The 7,421-nt window shown below is 45.2% G+C and overlaps 2 non-coding genes across 2 annotated transcripts; both read right to left on the reverse strand.

Annotated features, from left to right (window-relative positions):
- Window positions 1–302: 302 nt before the first annotated feature.
- Window positions 303–2,229, reverse strand: LOC113365445. Its single transcript, XR_003366216.1, has one exon. It is a non-coding gene; the product is annotated as a small subunit ribosomal RNA (ribosomal RNA).
- A 1,259-nt stretch (window positions 2,230–3,488) lies between these two features.
- LOC113365446 lies at window positions 3,489–5,415 on the reverse strand. The gene has a single exon (XR_003366217.1). It is a non-coding gene; the product is annotated as a small subunit ribosomal RNA (ribosomal RNA).
- Between the last annotated feature and the right edge of the window lie 2,006 nt (window positions 5,416–7,421).

A 7,421-nucleotide genomic window follows, 5' to 3' on the forward strand; every position in this document is an offset into this window, starting at 1 on the left:
CGCCGTTTCACAACGAACTTCGTCATTCGCTCAGGCATCTGGCGATACCGAGCAGATATACATTGCAGTGCTCTCACACAATGCATAAGAGCGCTAAGCGGTTTGTAAACTGCGTCACGCTGCTTTTGCACACTGCGCAATATTTTGCGACTAGCTCCGGTCAAACGTTAATGAAACGAATGATCATTGCCAGAAGCTTTTGCCCACAGTATATTATACTATGGGAGCGCACAACATTTAGTCTGCAACATTATATTGCGACATATAGCACACGTTTCATTCACTTAATAGTAAATGTACGTTAATGATCCTTCCGCAGGTTCACCTACGGAAACCTTGTTACGACTTTTACTTCCTCTAAATAATCAAGTTTGGTTATCTTCCCAGCAACATCGGCAATGTCGAAACGCTGCCGCGCACCGGTCCGAAGACCTCACTAAATAATTCAATCGGTAGTAGCGACGGGCGGTGTGTACAAAGGGCAGGGACATAATCAACGCAAGCTTATGACTCGCGCTTACTAGGAATTCCTCGTTCATGGGGAAGAATTGCAAGCCCCAATCCCTAGCACGAAGAGGCTTCAACGGATTACCCGGACCTTTCGGCCAAGGAAAACCTGCTGATCTCTTCAGTGTAGCGCGCGTGCGGCCCAGAACATCTAAGGGCATCACAGACCTGTTATTGCTCAATTTCGTGCGACTAAATGTCGCCTGTCCCTCTAAGAAGATATATTTGTACGCCGGTAGTGAGAACCACAACCAACAACGACCGAAGCCGAAGCGGAGGGTCTTTGCGATACCAGAAAGTACGTCTATTTAGCAGGCTAGAGTCTCGTTCGTTATCAGAATTAACCAGACAAATCACTCCACCAACTAAGAACGGCCATGCACCACCACCCACCGAATCAAGAAAGAGCTCTCAATCTGTCAATCCTTCCGGTGTCTGGACCTGGTGAGGTTTCCCGTGTTGAGTCAAATTAAGCCGCAGGCTCCACTCCTTGTAGTGCCCTTCCGTCAATTCCTTTAAGTTTCAGCTTTGCAACCATACTTCCCCCGGAACCCAAAAGCTTTGGTTTCCCGGAAGCTGCCCGCCGAGTCATCGGAGGAACTTCGGCGGATCGCTAGCTGGCATCGTTTATGGTTAGAACTAGGGCGGTATCTGATCGCCTTCGAACCTCTAACTTTCGTTCTTGATTGATGAAAACACATTTGGCAAATGCTTTCGCTTCTGTCCGTCTTGCGACGATCCAAGAATTTCACCTCTAACGTCGCAATACGAATGCCCCCAGTTGTCCCTATTAATCATTACCTCGGAATTCCGAAAACCAACAAAATAGAACCGAGGTCCTATTCCATTATTCCATGCACACAATATTCAGGCGAATGAGCCTGCTTTAAGCACTCTAATTTGTTCAAAGTAAACGTACCGGCCCACCTCGACACTCGGTGAAGAGCACCTTGGTAGGATTTTGAGTTGGGCCGCCTTTTTACGGGCTAAGCCCACCGGTAGGACGTCCCACAGACATGCCAGTTGAACACCGCGAGCGGTGAACCGACAGTGTGGGACACAGATTCAACTACGAGCTTTTTAACCGCAACAACTTTAATATACGCTATTAGAGCTGGAATTACCGCGGCTGCTGGCACCAGACTGGCCCTCTAATAGATCCTCGTTAAAGGATTTAAAGTGTACTCATTCCGATTACGGGGCCTCGGATGAGTCCCGTATCGTTATTTTTCGTCACTACCTCCCCGTGCCGGGAGTGGGTAATTTGCGCGCCTGCTGCCTTCCTTGGATGTGGTAGCCGTTTCTCAGGCTCCCTCTCCGGAATCGAACCCTGATTCCCCGTTACCCGTAACAACCATGGTAGTCGCAGAAACTACCATCGACAGTTGATAAGGCAGACATTTGAAAGATGCGTCGCCGGTACTAGACCGTGCGATCGGCACAAAGTTATTCAGAGTCACCAAGTCAAACGGTGAGCAAGGCAAGCCCGCCACCGATTGGTTTTGATCTAATAAAAGCATTCCTTCCATCTCTGGTCGGAACTCTATTTGCATGTATTAGCTCTAGAATTACCACAGTTATCCAAGTAATGTGGGTACGATCTAAGGAACCATAACTGATGTAATGAGCCATTCGCGGTTTCACCTTAATGTGGCTTGCACTGAGACATGCATGGCTTAATCTTTGAGACAAGCATATACTACTGGCAGGATCAACCAGGGTGCTATATATATAATAGCATAGTGCGTAAATGTCCCTCGGCGTCACCCGAGAGACCACACTTTGTATAGAAAAGTTCGATGAATATTTCTAAACAACGAATTTTCTTACATATATATATCTGAGTCGTACGATATTCCCTGGACATGACGAACAGTTTACATCGCGACTTGATATTTTATATATTCTGCGCTTACACAGAGGCTAGACCTTTAACAACCGTCGAAACGGCGGTCCGTACATGAAATTTGCGGTCCGCAGACCCAGTTAATTTCAAACAGTCTCTTTACCCTTCGTTAGATTGAAAACGTCGGGGCGAATTCATTATAAGAATTCATCGTTATAACTAACTTTTATTCTCGCTCGGAGAGTATTGAGTTGATTGCATTTGTATATTTTATTTTCCGCATAAGAGTCTTTGCGTCAACGACACATGCCCGCGGATATGCTGTACAGTATGGTTGAACACTTATAAATAAGGTCCAGAACCCGGCCGTAAACCGACATCCAAACATATACGGCGTATATTATTCTAGACACGGTCTACGACAGTTTGACCTGCAGCGACGGGTCGCCTCGGGTTACCGTGCGAACCATCACCGCGATGGTCTGGACAGGCTATATGGCGGGTCGCAAGAAAATAAATTCTCTAGGACGCGCAACCACTTTAGCAATTTTAGAGCACGTTGTGGTCCAAAAACAAACGTCCTCGCTTTAAAATTGAAATACGAATATTTCACTGTGTGTGAGATTGAAAAATCTGCTTTCGCTGATTTTTCATTTTCTTAAAACAACGCAATGAAGCGAATGTTCAAATTCGCACAATTTGAATAAAATGTGCAGAGTATATAGAATACTAACGCAAGCGTTTACTACAATCGACTTTAAAACACTAGACTTTCATCTAGCGCCCAAAGAATTGATTGAGCTATGCGTTTAAAGTATAATATTCAAAAAGAACGCCGTTTTCACAACGAACTTCGTCATTCGCTCAGGCATCTGGCGATACCGAGCAGATATACATGGCAGTGCTCTCACACAATGCATAAGAGCGCTAAGCGGTTGTAAACTGCGTCACGCTGCTTTTGCACACTGCGCAATATTTTGCGACTAGCTCCGGTCAAACGTTAATGAAACGAATGATCATTGCCAGAGGCTTTTGCCCACAGTATATTATACTATGGGAGCGCACAACATTTAGTCTGCAACATTATATTGCGACATATAGCACACGTTTCATTCACTTAATAGTAAATGTACGTTAATGATCCTTCCGCAGGTTCACCTACGGAAACCTTGTTACGACTTTTACTTCCTCTAAATAATCAAGTTTGGTTATCTTCCCAGCAACATCGGCAATGTCGAAACGCTGCCGCGCACCGGTCCGAAGACCTCACTAAATAATTCAATCGGTAGTAGCGACGGGCGGTGTGTACAAAGGGCAGGGACATAATCAACGCAAGCTTATGACTCGCGCTTACTAGGAATTCCTCGTTCATGGGGAAGAATTGCAAGCCCCAATCCCTAGCACGAAGAGGCTTCAACGGATTACCCGGACCTTTCGGCCAAGGAAAACCTGCTGATCTCTTCAGTGTAGCGCGCGTGCGGCCCAGAACATCTAAGGGCATCACAGACCTGTTATTGCTCAATTTCGTGCGACTAAATGTCGCCTGTCCCTCTAAGAAGATATATTTGTACGCCGGTAGTGAGAACCACAACCAACAACGACCGAAGCCGAAGCGGAGGGTCTTTGCGATACCAGAAAGTACGTCTATTTAGCAGGCTAGAGTCTCGTTCGTTATCAGAATTAACCAGACAAATCACTCCACCAACTAAGAACGGCCATGCACCACCACCCACCGAATCAAGAAAGAGCTCTCAATCTGTCAATCCTTCCGGTGTCTGGACCTGGTGAGGTTTCCCGTGTTGAGTCAAATTAAGCCGCAGGCTCCACTCCTTGTAGTGCCCTTCCGTCAATTCCTTTAAGTTTCAGCTTTGCAACCATACTTCCCCCGGAACCCAAAAGCTTTGGTTTCCCGGAAGCTGCCCGCCGAGTCATCGGAGGAACTTCGGCGGATCGCTAGCTGGCATCGTTTATGGTTAGAACTAGGGCGGTATCTGATCGCCTTCGAACCTCTAACTTTCGTTCTTGATTGATGAAAACACATTTGGCAAATGCTTTCGCTTCTGTCCGTCTTGCGACGATCCAAGAATTTCACCTCTAACGTCGCAATACGAATGCCCCCAGTTGTCCCTATTAATCATTACCTCGGAATTCCGAAAACCAACAAAATAGAACCGAGGTCCTATTCCATTATTCCATGCACACAATATTCAGGCGAATGAGCCTGCTTTAAGCACTCTAATTTGTTCAAAGTAAACGTACCGGCCCACCTCGACACTCGGTGAAGAGCACCTTGGTAGGATTTTGAGTTGGGCCGCCTTTTTACGGGCTAAGCCCACCGGTAGGACGTCCCACAGACATGCCAGTTGAACACCGCGAGCGGTGAACCGACAGTGTGGGACACAGATTCAACTACGAGCTTTTTAACCGCAACAACTTTAATATACGCTATTAGAGCTGGAATTACCGCGGCTGCTGGCACCAGACTGGCCCTCTAATAGATCCTCGTTAAAGGATTTAAAGTGTACTCATTCCGATTACGGGGCCTCGGATGAGTCCCGTATCGTTATTTTTCGTCACTACCTCCCCGTGCCGGGAGTGGGTAATTTGCGCGCCTGCTGCCTTCCTTGGATGTGGTAGCCGTTTCTCAGGCTCCCTCTCCGGAATCGAACCCTGATTCCCCGTTACCCGTAACAACCATGGTAGTCGCAGAAACTACCATCGACAGTTGATAAGGCAGACATTTGAAAGATGCGTCGCCGGTACTAGACCGTGCGATCGGCACAAAGTTATTCAGAGTCACCAAGTCAAACGGTGAGCAAGGCAAGCCCGCCACCGATTGGTTTTGATCTAATAAAAGCATTCCTTCCATCTCTGGTCGGAACTCTATTTGCATGTATTAGCTCTAGAATTACCACAGTTATCCAAGTAATGTGGGTACGATCTAAGGAACCATAACTGATGTAATGAGCCATTCGCGGTTTCACCTTAATGTGGCTTGCACTGAGACATGCATGGCTTAATCTTTGAGACAAGCATATACTACTGGCAGGATCAACCAGGGTGCTATATATATAATAGCATAGTGCGTAAATGTCCCTCGGCGTCACCCGAGAGACCACACTTTGTATAGAAAAGTTCGATGAATATTTCTAAACAACGAATTTTCTTACATATATATATCTGAGTCGTACGATATTCCCTGGACATGACGAACAGTTTACATCGCGACTTGATATTTTATATATTCTGCGCTTACACAGAGGCTAGACCTTTAACAACCGTCGAAACGGCGGTCCGTACATGAAATTTGCGGTCCGCAGACCCAGTTAATTTCAAACAGTCTCTTTACCCTTCGTTAGATTGAAAACGTCGGGGCGAATTCATTATAAGAATTCATCGTTATAACTAACTTTTATTCTCGCTCGGAGAGTATTGAGTTGATTGCATTTGTATATTTTATTTTCCGCATAAGAGTCTTTGCGTCAACGACACATGCCCGCGGATATGCTGTACAGTATGGTTGAACACTTATAAATAAGGTCCAGAACCCGGCCGTAAACCGACATCCAACATATACGGCGTATATTATTCTAGACACGGTCTACGACAGTTTGACCTGCAGCGACGGGTCGCCTCGGGTTACCGTGCGAACCATCACCGCGATGGTCTGGACAGGCTATATGGCGGGTCGCAAGAAAATAAATTCTCTAGGACGCGCAACCACTTTAGCAATTTTAGAGCACGTTGTGGTCCAAAAACAAACGTCCTCGCTTTAAAATTGAAATACGAATATTTCACTGTGTGTGAGATTGAAAAATCTGCTTTCGCTGATTTTTCATTTTCTTAAAACAACGCAATGAAGCGAATGTTCAAATTCGCACAATTTGAATAAAATGTGCAGAGTATATAGAATACTAACGCAAGCGTTTACTACAATCGACTTTAAAACACTAGACTTTCATCTAGCGCCCAAAGAATTGATTGAGCTATGCGTTTAAAGTATAATATTCAAAAAGAACGCCGTTTTCACAACGAACTTCGTCATTCGCTCAGGCATCTGGCGATACCGAGCAGATATACATGGCAGTGCTCTCACACAATGCATAAGAGCGCTAAGCGGTTGTAAACTGCGTCACGCTGCTTTTGCACACTGCGCAATATTTTGCGACTAGCTCCGGTCAAACGTTAATGAAACGAATGATCATTGCCAGAAGCTTTTGCCCACAGTATATTATACTATAGGAGCGCACTTGATTACAGCAATAATTTGTCGAGTAATCACAAGATTTCATATTTGTGGTCAGCAGACCCAAATAATTTTAACTCGCACCGATCGAACGTTCATAAATGAATGATCCTCGGTGCGAGAAGCTTCGTCAGTTCTGCTGCACCACCCATCTATTTGACTTTAGTCCATTTGTAAAATCCTATATTATTAAAATATATAGATTTTATATTTGCGGTCCGCAGACCCAAATAATTTCAACTCGCTCCGATCAAACGTTCATAAAACGAAAGACCATCGCTGCGAGAAGCTTTGCTAGTTCTGCTATATTCACATATATTTGACCGTAGTCAATTTGTAAAATTCTATATTATTAAAATATATAGATTTCATATTTGCGGTCCGCAGACCCAAATAATTTCAACTCTCTCTGATCGAACGTTTAAAAACGAATGATCCTACCACCAGTTATCTATAGCCGCAAACCAGCATCCGAATATATACGGGGTATATAATTCTAGATGTGGCTCACAACATTATTAAAAGTTACGCTAATATATCATTGACAGACTAAAAGTATCGAATATGATGTAAAAACTACACCGGGGAATGATATCCGTACCCGCCCGAACAACATAGCGTACTTTAGCCTGAGCTCGCTCGCATCGCACTCGACACGACCTATCCCCCTATATAAGGCGCGCGGCCACAGCGTAGGTATTTGACTGAGTCCCAAGCGATGTGCATTTGACCTGCGGCGAGGGCCTGCTCGCGCTTACGGTGTGAATCGTCAAGACAAAAGTCTGGGAAAATTTCGAACTGTGAACCCTTATGATAGAAAAA

The sequence above is a fragment of the Ctenocephalides felis genome, unplaced genomic scaffold, assembly GCF_003426905.1.
Source record: "Ctenocephalides felis isolate EL2017-DRISC unplaced genomic scaffold, ASM342690v1 CF-g0.4_SCAFFOLD_01009, whole genome shotgun sequence".
NCBI classification, from domain to species: Eukaryota; Metazoa; Arthropoda; class Insecta; order Siphonaptera; family Pulicidae; genus Ctenocephalides; species Ctenocephalides felis.